Source organism: Lithobates pipiens, unplaced genomic scaffold, assembly GCF_037356315.1.
Source record: "Lithobates pipiens isolate NorthernLeopardFrog02 unplaced genomic scaffold, aLitPip1_a1.2 Scaffold_6, whole genome shotgun sequence".
NCBI lineage: Eukaryota > Metazoa > Chordata > Amphibia > Anura > Ranidae > Lithobates > Lithobates pipiens.
This window is the reverse complement of record NW_027507881.1, coordinates 11,402,728-11,418,114: the sequence shown is the minus strand read 5'-3', so window position 1 is coordinate 11,418,114 and position 15,387 is coordinate 11,402,728. Positions and strand designations below refer to the sequence as shown.

The following is a 15,387-nucleotide window of genomic DNA, read 5'->3' as shown; positions in this document are numbered from 1 at the left end:
GGACCAGTGCGTTCCGTGGCGCGGAGCTAGAGCTGTAAAAACGCAAATCGCGAAAAAACGCCCATAAACACGTAACATATTTTCTTTGTTTTCTGTTGCATTGTGGGAAATTTGGGAGTGCTATAGCCAAGAAATGTGTTTCTTTAAAAAAAAAAAAACGCTACTTAACGCTGACGCTAAAAAAACGTGCAAAAACGCCAATGCAAAACACGGTAAAAATCGCGTTTTTAACGCAGATTTTTCCAGGCGTCGGAGTTAGCTTTGCAGCCAGTTTTTAAAACGTCCGTTTGCATGAGCACTTATAAATAAAATATTTTCTCATTGAGGTTGTTCAGAAATGATACCACATTTTGGCCGCTACATGGAGCTGACGAGTGTAGGAATCCGTTACAGACTCAATTACAGGATTTTATGTCCATCCTGCAAGAATTTGCGTGATATTCAATAAAGCAAATGTTTTTATAAATCGGCGCCCAAATAATCTGATGATGCAATCTCCTTTTTATATTTAACAAAATGATAGGAAGTATTTATAAAAATTTGCAGAATTATTTGTCCTGTAGGAATGGGGGGGGGGGGGGGGGGGGGGACAGACAATGTTAGACTATTTTCTCTGCAGGCCTACTGTTTATTATTCATAGAAAATAGAGTGAATTGGGAAAATACCGCAGTGTGGCCACTAGATAGAGCAGATAATCATAGGAAATAAATACTTATTTGCTATGATTGTCAGCTCCACCTAGTGGCCATGCTGTGGTATTTTCCTGATTTCTTCAGTAGGAAGACATGACACCGTGGGGTTCGTTTACTAAAACTGGAGAATGAAAACCCCGGTGTAGCTGTGCATAAAAACAAATCCGCTTCCAGGTTTTATTGGTCAAAGCTCAATCGAACAACCTGAAGTTAGAAGATGACTGGCTACAATGCAGAACTGGACCAGATTCTAACTGCTCCAGTTTTAGTAAATCCGCCCCCATCTCCTAATAAATATCTAAAAGATAAAAAAAATATATTTAGGAATGTGGTTGTGAATGGGAACACAAACATATAGCGGGATTTTCACGAATTTGACTTCAAATACAGTGGAACCTTGGTTCACGAGTAACGCGGTTAACAAGCGTTTTGAAAGACGAGCAACTTTTTTTTCATTCTGACTAGATTTGTCAGTTGTCTCGCAAAACGAGCAGGATTCAAGGTAATGGGGTGTGCAGTACCGCATTTGGCCAGAGGTGCGGGGGAGCCGGGGGCACTCGGAACGGTTCAGAGCCGTTCGGAAATGCTTGTAATCACTCGGAAATACTCCTGAGTGTTTCCGAGCGCCTTTGCTAGGTTTTCCCAGTTCAGCTGAGCTGTGTCTGAGTATTTCTGAAGCTTTCTGGCGCACCCCCCCCCCCCACCTTTGGCCACATGCGGTATTGCATGCAATAGAAGTCAATGCGGAACGAATTATCTTCGTTTCCATTGACTTCTATGGGGAAACTCGCTTTGATATGAGCGCGCTTTGGATTACAAGCATTCTCCTGGAACGGATTATGCTCGTAATCCAAGGTTCCACTGTACGCTTGAACGAGTACCCTACATCCAATAAATTCTATAAAATGCAGTAGGTTCCCGAAACAAGTTGTGTGCCTCTACCAGGGACGCTCATGTGTAGAAACTTTAGAAAAGCGGTATTGCCCGGAGCGACCAGTCAGATTTCAGCTTTCATTTTTTTCTAGATCTAAATGAAATAGGTTCTCTGGTCTCTATGGGCATTGCCTCCATTTTTTCTTTTCCCTCTGATTTGATACATGAGGTCTTACAAGCTGTGGCGACCATCTCTGGGGGGTTCTCCAAAGTGTACAGAAACCCTGTAATTTATTTTGTAAGAAAGATAACATATTTGTAGTGTAACTCTTTAGTCTTTGTTACGGCAGAAGCCCGGGAGATAATACTGCCTTGTTGAACATTCAGCCTTAGGTGCCAGATGTCGCTCTATCACATGGTGCTTTCCAGGAGCCTCCTGACTCTGTGCTGACACTATGCAATCCTTCATCTGCAGAGCTCAGTGGAATCCCGTTGTCTGCTCCAGAAGAACATGCATTTTATGTGTACACCTGGCATCCTCTGTTCATTATGTGTTTTCCATTTGATTAAAGGCCAATCTGGGGTTAAAAAACAAAACAAAAACAAAAAAACATTCCATTGAATGAGTTTCAAAAAGAGATACATAGCATCCCAGCAAAGATAGAACAGACAACAATGTAACTTGTAGAGCTTTAAAACCACCCTGTGGAAGCCCATGGGGACGAGTCATTTAGAAACGGGAAAACGCGAATGGCTACCTGGGCTGAGAAGTTTACAAAATCCGGTTTCAGGCTCATTCAGGTGCGATGAAGCTCGTGCGCCAGGGCCCAGGACAAGGGGTGGGTAGAAGGGCCAGGTTCCTTGGGCGCAATGGTTTAGCTCCCTGTGTCTGTTCAGGCATGGAGCCGCGGCCTGGCCCCGCCCCCTTTCTCTCCTCATTGGTTCACTGACTTTGATTGACAGCAGCGGGAGCCAAAAGGCGCTCCTCTGCTGTCTCAACCAATGAGGAGGGGGTCCCAGACAGCCGAGTCTCTCATGTAACATCGCTGGATTGAGGTGGGGCTCGGGTATTAGGAGGGCTGAGGATAACAGCTGCACACAGAAGGCTTTTTTATCTTAATGCATGGAATGTATTAAAGTGGAGGTTCACACAAAAATGGAACGTCCGCTTTTCGGAACCCCCCCCCACCGGTGTCACATTTGGCACCTTTCAGGAGGGAGGGTGTGCAGATATCTGTATAATACAGGTATTTGCACCCACTTCCGGGCATAGACTAGATCTACGCCTCTCCCCCCCACTGTCTGCTGGAAAACACACGGGCACCAGAGACAGCGGGGACCATTCGGATTGCGCAGCGCGATTCGCGCAGTAGGGAACCGGGAAGTGAAAGCCGCAAGGCTTCACTTCCTGATTCCCTTACCGAAGATGGCTGCGGCAGCACTCGAGAGCCGAGCGACAGATCGGCTTAGGGTGCCGACATCGGGGGCGCCCTGGACTGGTAAGTGTCCATATTATAAAAGTCAGCAGCTGCAGTATTTGTAGCTGCTGACTTTAAAAAAAAAGCGGACCTCCACTTTAAGATAAAAAACCTTCTGCCTTTACAACCACTTTAAAGCTGAAATCCGGGAATTCAGCCACTTTATAAAACGTGCAGGCATAGTATGAATTAAGTCCAAGGAGGTGCATGATATCTCCTGAACGTATCCCTTATTATTTATATCTGACAGTTTTATTGCTCTGCCAAAGCATACACTGACACTCATGGCTGTGAGAGGAGAGAGAGGCACACACACAGCAGCTATGCCTGCTCCTCCCCTCTGCTCCATTCAGGGAAGCCTTTGTATTTTGTGAATGAGTTCACACAATACAAAGGCTTCGGTGATTGGACATTAGAAGGGGAGGAACAGGCATAGCAGCTGCACTGACTCTAATGTTGAAACTGCTTTGACCTAAAGCATCAGTTCCCAGGCTCCCAGAAATATAATTATAGGCATCTTCCCAGGAGTGCAATAAAACTGTCAGATGTAAATAACAGTGATAAGCCCAAGAGATGTCATGCACCTTCTTAGACTTAACTCATAATGTGCCTTTAGCTTTTACATGGGAGCTAAACTCTTGCAATTCAGTTTTAAACCATGCAAAACTAAAATTGCATGGGCACGTCCAGGAGCACAAGCCTGGCATAACTTTGTATTGGCATTTATCTTAAAACTGCAAATCAGTCCATAGGTTTGGTCACCATAACAGGAGCAAACATGACCTTTCCTATGTTTCTAAATGACTCTTCCTATCCAAATCTACAGTTTATCGCACTTAATTTTTCCAACACTTCTAGGGAGAAAATAACAATCATACTTTTTATACAAAGTTAATAAAAAAAACAAGCTGGTTTGTTAAACTGAAATGAGTGTACTAAAAGGTGAACGAGTATAAATTGTGTATGCAACGAGCTGCCCCTTGTGCCCGCCCATGCTAGGCAAGGGGGACGTCTGCAGCTGGCATAATTACCTTTATAAAAATTTAATGAAGAATTGCATTATGTTAATGTTGTTTTTAGAGACTTTTTTTTATGTTGGTTAAGACTGGCAGCCAACAATGGAAAGGCCGGTTGGCAGTGAGCCCCATGGGAACTGGTGGACTTGCCAAGGACTGTTAAGGAAGAAACGCTGCCATAGAGCATAATGGCAGGGCATTTGTATAAAGTTGTTCTGGTAAATAAAGTCAACCTGTGAAATTGACGGTTTATGTTGTGTGTGTTTCTTACCAGAGGAGCCTACAAAAGGACCAATCTTCTTAAAGGGGAACTAAACTCTATCAACATTACTTTTAATCCTTAGGCTGATGGCATTGGTAAATAGATAGGAAGGTATTTTATATTTACTTGTATTCAGGGGTCAAGTCCTGGGGAAAAAAGTGTGGGAACTCCCACCCAAGATCCCCTCCCCCCCCACCAAAAAAAATAAAATGATACGCTCATATCTCATATGCACGAACACTTCAAAAGTGGTATTTTTCATCCAATTTTCGTATTGTGTGTATGAAGCTTAACTGTTAGTACATAAAAAAAAAAAAAAAAAAAACAATCATCAATAAACATAAATACGGTAATTCTCTGAATAATCAGCATTCATTCAATTGTGCTTCCATGCAAATGTGAACATCATGTTCTGATCTTTATTGGGGAATGTTATTTTGTATATACAGTGTTTATGTGGTGAGTTTACACTTTTCATTGAACAGAGTTTGGATAACACAGGGTTAAACAGAAAGGTCATAAATGAACTGCACATTATCTGGACAGAATTCTTGGGGAGATAGTGATGTGTTCCTGTGGTGCCTGTCTTTCGCCAAATATCTCCTAAACCGTGTAGGTTTAGGAGATATTTTTTAGACCTACAGGTAAGCCTTAATCTAGGTTTACCTGTAGGTCAAAGTGGTTTGTAAGGGTTTACAACCACTTTAAAGAAGAAGTAAACCCCTTCAAACCACTTTGACCTACAGGTAAGCCTAGATTAAGGCTTACCTGTAGGTCCAAGCAATATCTCCTAAACCTATATGGTTTAGGAGATATTTGCCTGAAAATGGGCACCACTGTCTACGGCGCATGCGCCGTAGACAGCGACGCGCAGGCGCACGAAATGCGGCAAGTCCAAGAATGGATTTGCCTAATTTGTCGACTCCCGTGCGCATGCGCGGGAGTGACGTCATCGCGGCTTCGCCGAATGGCAGCGTCGGAGCTGCGAGACGCGACTCCCGTGCGCATGCGCGGGAGTGACATCATCGCGGCTTCGCCGCTGTCATTGGTCGGAGCTGCGAGACGCCACCAGCAAGATGGACGCGGCGGACTACAGGGATCAGCGGCGACTTCGCTGGCTCCTGTGTCAGGTAAGTGACACATAATGAGCTACTATGCGATGCATAGTAGTCCATTATGCTTTACCTTTGCAGGGAAAAAAAGAGGAAGTAAACTCATCAGGGTTTACTTCCTCTTTAATAAAGGGCTTTGCTGATACACCAGTCCTTGCATAAAGGGAAGTAAGGAGTTTACAGTGGACAGACCTGGGAATACCTATTCCAATTTGTACTTTGATGATCAACTCAGGCTGCTACATTAGGACAATACTGGCCAAAAGGAAATCTTAAGCGGTAGGTTGGGTGGTTCAGTGCAGCTATGCTTCAGTTAAAAAAGCAAAACAGCGTTGGAGCATTTGTAGATGACTTGAACATCACCCAACTATTTATTAGTCTTCCCGTATCCCAAAATAATTTAACTAGTTTAGTGCCTAACTTCAAAGTTATTGTATCAAAGTCTGAAATGTTCAACATTTAAAGCTGATCTCTATCTTTACTGTTGCTCTAATTAGTTTGTTTTGGGCCAAGCTTGCCCAAACAGACCATTTCCTACAGTAAAAAGCCGCAATGGGCATGCTGTATTAACTGGATGGACTGGTGTCTTTATGAAACCTTACCATCTATATAATTATGTAACTGTATGCAGCCTCAGCAACATACAGTATATAAAGCGAGCATAGAAAAGAATCACCCACCTTTAAAATAATCAGATTTTGTTGGTTTGCAGCCTGAAATGAAAACAGACACAGTTTTTCTTTTATCCAGCTGTACTTCCTCAGTGCAACTTATAACACCCAACACGCCGACATGTCAGAAAAAAATAATTAAAAAACAGAATCACTGAGTTGTAAAAAGGATCACCCCCTCATGTCAGTATTTTGTTGGACCATATATGTCTACTAACTTTACGCATCTAGACTTTGCAATATTTGCCCGCTCTTCTTTGCAGAACTGCTCAAGTTTAGTTACATTTGGTGACCGTTTGTGGACTGCAGTCTTCAAGGCATTCCACAGATTTTCAATGGGGTTTAAGTCTGGGCTCTGACTAGGCATGCAAGGTCATTGTTGCTGTGTTCTTTGGGTCACTGTCATGTTGGAAGGTAATTCAGCAGATTTTGCTCAAGAATTTGATGGTATTTTGCCCCATCAATTTTACTTCTATCCTGAAAAGAGCTCCAGTCCCTGCTGCAGAGAAACACCCCCATAACAGAATATTACCACCTCTATGTTATACTGTAGGAATGGTGTTATTTGGATGGTGAGCTGTATTGGATTTCCACCAGACATATCGTTTGGTGTCAAGGCCAAATACGTTTCAGGGCAGCCATTGAGTTGAAACGAAGATGGGCAAGTTCATGAAACCAGGGAAAGTTGTCCTTGTTTTAGCAGGACGCTATGTAGGCCGCAAAGCTGTCATTGTGAAGAACATTGATGATGGCACCTCTGACCGTCAGTACAGCCACTCCCTGGTTGCTGGCATCCTCATAAGGTGACAGCCACTATGGTCAAGAAGAGAATTGCCAAGCGTTCGAAGACCAAGTCATGCCACCTCATGCCAACTAGATACTCTGTTGATATCCATTTTGCCAATGTTGTGGTGAACAAGGATGTTTTCAGGGACCCAGCTCTGAAACGGAAAGCCAGACGGGAGGCCAAAGTAAAATTTGAGGAAAGGTACAAGACAGGCAAAAACAAGTGGTTCTTCCAGAAGCTGCGGTTCTAAAGCACTGTTCATTTGGTATACCAATAAAAGTCTTGAAAAAAGTAAAAAAAAGGCCAAATAATTTAGTCTCATCTGACCACCTTAAGAGCACCTTGAAGGTTTTGAGGCCACATGGAAAAAGAAGGTCAGATGAGACTAAAATTGAATGATTTGGCCTCAACACCAAATGATATGTCTGGCGGAAATCCAATACAGCTAACCATCCAAATAACACAGTTCCTACAGTAAAGCATGGAGGTGGTAATATTCTGTTATGGGGTGTTTTTTTTGGTAGTGTTTTGGCAGTGGCATAGAAACTTCCCGACTCACTCCCGTAACACAACTGAGTTGGGCTGAGTGCTGCTCAGACATTCATAGGCAGCTTTGTATTCTATGAATGAATACAACGCTTCCTCTGATTGGCTCTAGCAGAGAAGCAGGCGGATGATGTCACCTGCCCACCTCATCCAATCAGAGATTCATTCAGAAAGTGCAAAGCATTCTTTAAATGGCGCCGATGCTGAGAGGCTGACCTCCAGTATTCACAAAGCATCCGCCCAGCTGCTCATCACAGGACCCAGAAGAAAGTGGAAATCACTGGAGTAGCGATGCCCGCTACATTCATTTCCAGCTTCCACAGGGATCTCACAGGTACTGTATATACATACTGTATGTAGTTACATTGGTTCCAAGCTGGACCAATGTAACTATGTATAAATTATCCATACCTAGAATTCTTCTCTTAAAGGTTTTTGGTTTTACGAACTTATCTTTGACTGTGAGTTACTATTGAGGCTGACGTCCTTTCTAGAGTGATATATGCTCATTGTCTATATGCCCAAGACTACTGTTTCTTTGTCTCAAACGTCCTAGTGTCAGACTCGGGGCAGATACTCAATGTTCTTCTTCTCCCCCCCCCCCCCCCCCCCAAAGAACTGCTTAAGAAAACTTTGAGAACCTCACACACTGAAGAAAATGATTTTATGCTGAGTACGAACATGAACTTTTTTGATTTGGGATGACTTTAGCTTGTATCTCCACATCATATTCTTCTGTTCATGGCTGAATAGATTAAAATTCAAGCTTCCAAACCAGGTCAAGTCATGCTGCCAGGCTTGGCATAGTCATGTCTGACAAGGAGATATGAGCTGTCTTGAAAGATTCTTTGTTTTGGAAGCAGGCAAGGTGTCACTTAACTCTGTATCTGCAGAATTTTCATGTATAAGAACTAAGCAGGCGTAACCTTTTTTTTTTTTTAACCACTTACAGACCGGACCATTTTGCTGGTCAAAGACCAGACCACTTTTTGCGATTCGGCACTGCGTCGCTTTAACTGACAATTGCGCGGTCGTGCGACGTGGCTCCCAAACAAAATTGACGTCCTTTTTTTTCCCACAAATAGAGCTTTCTTTTGGTGGTATTTGATCACCCCTGCGTTTTTTTTTTTTTGAGCTATAAACAAAAATAGAGCGACAATTTTGAAAAAAACGCATTATTTTTTACTTTATGTTATAATAAATATCCCCCAAAAATATATAAAAAAACATTTTTTCCCTCAGTTTAGGCCGATACGTATTCTTCTACATATTTTTGGTAAAATAAAATCGCAATAAGCGATTATTAATTGGTTTGCGCAAAAGTTATAGCGTTTACAACATAAGGGATAGTTTTATGGCATTTTTATTAATATTTTTTTTTTTAACTAGTAATGGCGGCGATCAGCGATTTTTATTGTGGACAGCGGACACATCGGACATTTTTGACACATTTTTGGGACCATTGTCATTTATACCGCAATCACTGCTATATAAATGCAGTGATTCCTGTGTAAATTACACTGGCAGTGAAGGGGTTAACCAGTGGGTGGCAGTGTAGGGGTTAAGTGTTCCTAGGGGTGTGTTACTAACTGTTGGGGGTTGGGCTTTAATTTAGTGAACACTGATCTCTGCTCCAATCACATGGAGCAGAGATCAGCGTCACTAGTTGCTAGGCAGAATGGAGAAATGCCGTTTACAACGGCATTTCTTCATTCGGCCGCTCCGTGAGACGATCGCGGGTATGACCGCGGCGATCGGGTCCGCGGGTCCCACGAACGGACTCACGGGGGTCCCGACCAGCGGCGGCGCCCTCCCGATGGCAAGGTGGCAAATTTAAAGGGACGTACAGGTACGCCCATTTGCCTGCCCGTGCCATTCTGCCGACGTACATAGGCGTGCGCTGGTCGGCAACTGGTTAAGGACTGGGCCTATTTTTCAGTCTCTGTGTTTACACGTTAAAATCGTTTTGTTTTTTTTGCTAGAAAATTACTTAAAACCCCCAAACATTATATTTATTTTTTCTTACACTCTAGAGAATAAAATGGCAGTCGTTGCAATACTTTGTCATAGTTCCATGGTAGGTGAGGTTGAAAAAAGACACAAGTCCGTCAAATCCAACCTATGTGTGCATATCCCTGTATGTTGCGGTAGTTCAGGTGCTTATCTAATAGTTTCTTGAAACTATCGATGCCCCCCGCTGAGACCACCACCTGTGGAAGGGAATTCCACATCCTTGCCACTCTTACAGTAAAGAACCATCTACATAGTTTAAGGTTAAACCTCTTTTCTTCTAATTTTAATGAGTGGCCACGTGTCTTGTTAAACTCCCTTCTGCGAAAGTTTTCTCCCTATTGTGGGGTCACCAGTACGGTATTTGTATATTGAAATCATATCCCCTCTCAAGCGTCTCTTCTCCAGAGAGAATAAGTTCAGTGCTCACAACATTTCCTCATAACTAATATCCTCCAGATCCTTTATTAGCTTTGTTGCCCTTCTTTGTACTTCGCTCCATTTCCAGTTACACCGTATTTGCGCAGCGGTCTTACAAGCATACTCTTTTTTTTGGGAAAATTCAAACGTTTTTGAATGAAAAAATAAGAAAAACAGTAAAGTTAGCCAAATTTTTTTTTTTTATATTGTGAAAGATAATGTTACGCCGAGTAAATTGATACCCAACATGTCACGCATCAAAATTGCGCCCACTCGTGGAATGGCGACAAACTTTTACCCTTAAAAATCTCCATAGGCGACGTTTAAAAATTTCTACAGGTTACCAGTTTTGAGTTACAGAGGAGGTCTAGGGCTTGTAATTATCGCTCTCACTCTAGCAATTGCGGCGATACGGTGGTTTGAACACAATTTTCATATGCGGTCGCTACTGTGCACAAGCTCAGTGGGACGGGGCCCTTTAAATGTTTTTGATTTTTTTTTTCTTCTTTATTTTATTTTTATTTTGACGCTGTGCTTTAAAAAAAAAAAAAAAAAAAATTGAGTCACTTACTTGACACAGGAGCCAGCGAAGTCACCGCTGTCCCCTGTAGTTCCGAGCGTCCATCTTCTTAGTGGGTCTCGCTGCTCCGGCACTGTGATTCACCGGAGCAGTGATGACGTCACTCCCACGCATGCACACGGGAGCCGACACTCGTGGCATATCACCGCGATCTGCGGCTTACCCAGTGCGCCTGCGCGCCGCTGTCTACATCGCAAGCGCCGTAGACAGCGGTGTCTGTCTTCAGGTAAATATCTCCTAAACCGTATAGGTTTAGGAGATATTTCTTGGACCTACAGGTAATCCTTAATCTAGGCTTACCTGTAGGTCAAAGTGGTTTGTAAGGGTTTACAACCACTTTAAATATGAGATCTGGGGGTCAAAAAGACCTCACATCTCATATTTACACTAAAAAGCGGTGGAGACCCCTTAAGCGCGGCGAGAGGGGGGGGGGCCCTCTCCCGCCCCTGATAAAAGTGATCTCGCAGACCGCCTATTCAGGCTGATTCCTGAATAGGAGGGTCTACTTGAGTGGCCACCAACCTTTCGGGCCTCACATGAATCCTGCGGACCACTAACATGAATTTTACATGCCTTATACATAAAATGATCCAAGTCTCTGCCCCCCTCCCCCCCCTGATCACACTGCTGCCTTATACACACAATGCTCAGACTCATCTGTAGAATATGTAGAAGAATACATATCAGCCTAAACTGAGAATAAATTCGCTTTTAAAAAAAAATAAAATAATTGGGGATATTTATTATAGCAAAAAAGTCCAAAATATCGTGTTTTTTAAATTGTCACTCTTTTTTTGTTTATAGCGCAAAAAATAAAAACCGCAGAGATGATCAAATACCACCAAAAGAAAGCTCTATTTGTGGGGGGGAAAAAAGGATGTCCATTTTGTTTGGGTGCCGCACCGCACGATCGTGCAATTATCAGTTAAAGCGAAAGCAGTGCCGTATCGCAAAAAAATGACCTGGTCATTCAGCAGCCAAATCTTCTGGGTCAATTCGCTATTGTCACACAACTGGGTGGGCTCAGGGCGCAGTGCTCTGCTCCCCGAGCCCACCCTTTTTTGAAGCCGTAATGACTTTCGGCTTCACTCGTGGTTCCCTACTGCATATACACGAAGCGCACTATGCTTTCTAATTGGCCCGGCGGCGGCGGGGGGGGGGTTTGAGGGTGGACAAACTTCCGGGGGATCGGGCCACAGCTCGTCTCCAGAAGTGGGGAAGGGGGCAAAAACAGGTCTCCTGTTCCACCCTCCCCCCACCCCTGAAAAGTGCCAAATGTGGCACTGGAGGGGGGATAAGCGAGAGTTCCAATTTTGGGCGAAACTCCGCCTTAAGCTTAAATATTTTTTCATCCTTTTCTTGTTTTGTATTTATATATGAAGCAAAGTCTCTTCCTTATTTGTGTTGTTAAATATAAAAATATTTACAAAAAATAATCAACTGAATAGCAGAAACATCTACACAAAGGCAACACTGCCATCTTCTGGTAACAAAACCGTTCTGTATGTAGGTTTTACATTGCACACTTCATTAAAGTGGTAAAGGCACAAGGTTTTTTTTTTACCTTAATGTATTTTCATTCTATAAATGAAGGTAAAAAAAACTTCTGTGTGCAGCATCTCCCCCCCCCGGCCCCCCAGAACTTATCCGAGCCCCTTCTCGATCCAGCGATGGCGATGAGAGCCTTTCCTCTCCCGAAAGAGGGGGCAGGGCCAAGCTATGGCTCCATGTGTGAATGGACACACAGAGCAGTGGCTCGGGTGCCCCATAGCAAGCTGCTTACTGTGGGGGCAAGCAGCAGGAGGAGGAGTCAGGAGCGCCGCCATGGGACCCGAGAAGAGGACGACCCCCCCACTCCTGCCGACCTCCGGTGGTGAACCGGAGAAAGAATCCGCCGCTGGACGACGATCATAGAGATATCCGGGGACCGGATGGTCCCCAATCATCTCTATGATCTTTGGAGGCCCAGGCGCGATGTTATGACATCATGTTTGGCCGGCGGAAGAATACAAAACCGAGATCTCGGCTGGAAAGAAAGAGAACGTTCCTTTTTTTTTTATCTCAATCTTTCCAGCCTGGAGGAGAGATCTGGCGTCTTAGAGACCCCACATCTCTCCATAAAGAGGACCTGTCACGCACCATTCCTATTACAAGGGATGTTTACATTCCTTGTAACAGAAATAAAAGTGATCAAAAAAAATAAATAAATAAATGTAAAGAGAAAGTGTAAAAGAAAAAAAAACTATAAAAAAAATTATTGAGAAAAATTTGAGAGAGAGGGATCAAATCATTAAGGATACCACGTCCCAGTAATTATGCAAAAATGAAGGAAAAAAGGGGGGGCCAGAAAAGGGGCTGGGGGATCACCAACCCCAGGGACTTTTGGGGTATCAAATCACAAAATTAACGATTAAAAGCCTTTTAATCGTTAATTTTGTGATTTGATACCCCAAAAGTCCCTGGGGTTGGTGATCCCCCAGCCCCTTTTCTGGCCCCCCCCCCTCCTTTTTTCCTTCATTTTTGAATAAAAAAATAAATTTAAGCACCCCCATCCCCGGGTGCTCATGCACAGAAACTAACGCACACGTAAAGTCGCGCCTGCATATGTAAATGGCGTTCAAATACACATGTGAGGTATTGCCGCGTGTATCTAGCTCTAGAACTCCTATCTGACTCTAAACTGGTAACCTGTAAAGAATTCTAAAGCTTTGCTTATGGAGATTTTTAAGTACCAAAGTTTGGAGCCATTCCACAAGTGTGCGCAATTTTAAAGCGTGAGACGTTATGTATCTATTTACTCGGCGTAACATCATCTTTCACATCATACAAAATCATTGGGCTAACTTTACTCTAATTATTATTTTTTTTTATCCATGAAACTGTTTTTTTTTTTATTTATTTTTTTTGGTTTTTTAAAAGCGTTTGGAAAAATTATTGCGCAAATACCGTGTGAAATGAAAAGTTGCAACCACCGCCATTTTATTCCCTAGGGCAGTGATGGCGAACCTTGGCACTCCAGATGTTTTGACACTACATTTCCCATGATGCTCCGGCACTCTGCAGTGTAGTGGAGCATCATGGGAAATGTAGTTCCAAAACATCTGGGGTGCCAAGGTTTGCCATCACTGCCCTAGGGTGTCTGCTAAGAAAACATTTTATAATGTTTGGGGGTTCTGAGTAATTTTCTAGCAAAAAAATTATTTGATTCAGATTTTTACATGTAGGAGAGGAGTGACAGAATAGGCCCCAGTATGGAAGTGGTTAATATCGCTTTGAAGGTAAAAAAAAAAAATTTTTTAGGTGCAGCTCCCTCCCCAGCACCCTAAATACTTACCTAAGCTCCATAGCTCCAAACTGTCCCTGATTTCGAGGGACTGTCCCTGATTAGGAGCAATGTCCCTCTGTCCCTCATTCCTCCTCATTTGTCCCTCATGTTGGTCTGATCTATATAAATGTATATAAAATGCACTTTTTATCTATCAAAAAGTGTTTCCCAGAGCTAAACCTTTCATCTGATTTCTAAATTGCTGCATTTGTAAATTCCAAAAGCCAATATAAAGGAAAGGTAGTGGTAAAAAAAAAAAAAAAATGTATGGGTTTAACCAATCTTGTTTTTTTTTTGTACAAGTCTCCTTTAAGGGGACATGGCAAGGGGGGGTGTCCTATGCCTGCATACTTTTGCTGATAGGTGTCCCTCATTCCCATCTCAAAAAGTTGGGAGGTATGGAGCTCAATCTTTGTGCGGCTCTCTTCCTCCTCACTGGACTGAGATCAGTGCCATTGGCTCCCGCTGCTGTCAATCACACCCAGTGATGAGGGGGCGTGGCCGAGCCACACCGTGTGTGTCAATAAACCCACATAGCGTAGCTCAGGAGTGGCTTGCGAAGGGGGTACTAGAAGCTAGGAGGAGCCAGGAGCGCTGGCGGGGGACCAGTAAGTCCGATTGGGTCGGACCAATCATGTGAAAGGGGCCTAAGGCTGCTTTCACACTGATGCGCTGCGATTTGCCCAAACCACGGGTGCAGCGCAGTGAACCTATGGCTTTTCTGCAGGTTAGCTGCACTTTGCCATAGACTTCTATTATATCCTGCAGGTGTGGCGCACTTTCTGAAGGCGCAAAAAAACCGGCAGGTAATAATAGACGTTTATGGCTCAATGCAGGTAACCCGCAGCTGCTCTGCACCTGGGGATCAGTTTGAAAGCAGCCCAGTAATCACTGCAAAACAGATATATCCATATATACTGTGAATTTAGTAGTAAACTTACCTTTAATAACAGTCTTCCATTCTGGTCCCAGGCGGAGTGTATTTGGTATTACTCCACCTGTGACAGGATCGGGGGCGCTATACAGGAAGCATTGGCTTATGTGGCTCTGCTCCACAGCCACTTGCTTCCACTACCAGTGGCTTCAGGCACAAAACTGCTGCTCTGGGATGACGGGTCGGCAACCCGTGATCTGGGCTTGCCAACCTGTCATCTTAGAGCAGGAGGTCGAGGTCCACATCAGAGGGCCCCCGGGCCACTGCTTGGGCACCCCTGCATTAGACAATCATGCTACCATATCTAGGTGATGCCTAATTGCATTAGCAAATAGGAAGTTAGTCTGTTACAAGTCATCTCTATTTTTCACCCAGCTACTGTAAAAGTCAGCTTCCTAACAGATCAAGATAAGACTGAACACAATCCTTGCTTGGCACCATCCAGCTGTTCATCTCTTCAGTCTGGTGTGATTGGTTGCTGGGCTTGTTTTTACCCCTAGATGCCCTCTTATCTTACCTGAAAACAGAAAATGGTACCATACTTACCGTAATTTTCTTTTCCTGGTGCCTATCCATGGCAGCATACCTGTGACAAGCTCCGCCTTGGCTCCTCCCTCAGGACTAGTGAATATTATAAAAGAAAAGGTTAGTACAGCCCCCGCATTCTCCGTAATATAGAA

General features: G+C 43.6%; 1 protein-coding gene and 1 pseudogene across 1 annotated transcript in view; both read left to right on the top strand.

Moving 5' to 3' along the window:
• LOC143958233 (uncharacterized) overlaps positions 1–569 on the top strand; it is a gene marked incomplete in the record, with an annotated part of 86,618 nt that extends 86,049 nt beyond the window's left edge. The window contains 1 exon segment of the mRNA XM_077467748.1: positions 1–569. This exon segment is cut by the window's left edge and continues 2,570 nt beyond it.
• Positions 570–6,748: 6,179 nt separating this feature from the next.
• LOC143958257 (large ribosomal subunit protein eL27 pseudogene) lies at positions 6,749–7,193 on the top strand (annotated as a pseudogene).
• The last annotated feature ends 8,194 nt before the right edge of the window (positions 7,194–15,387 follow it).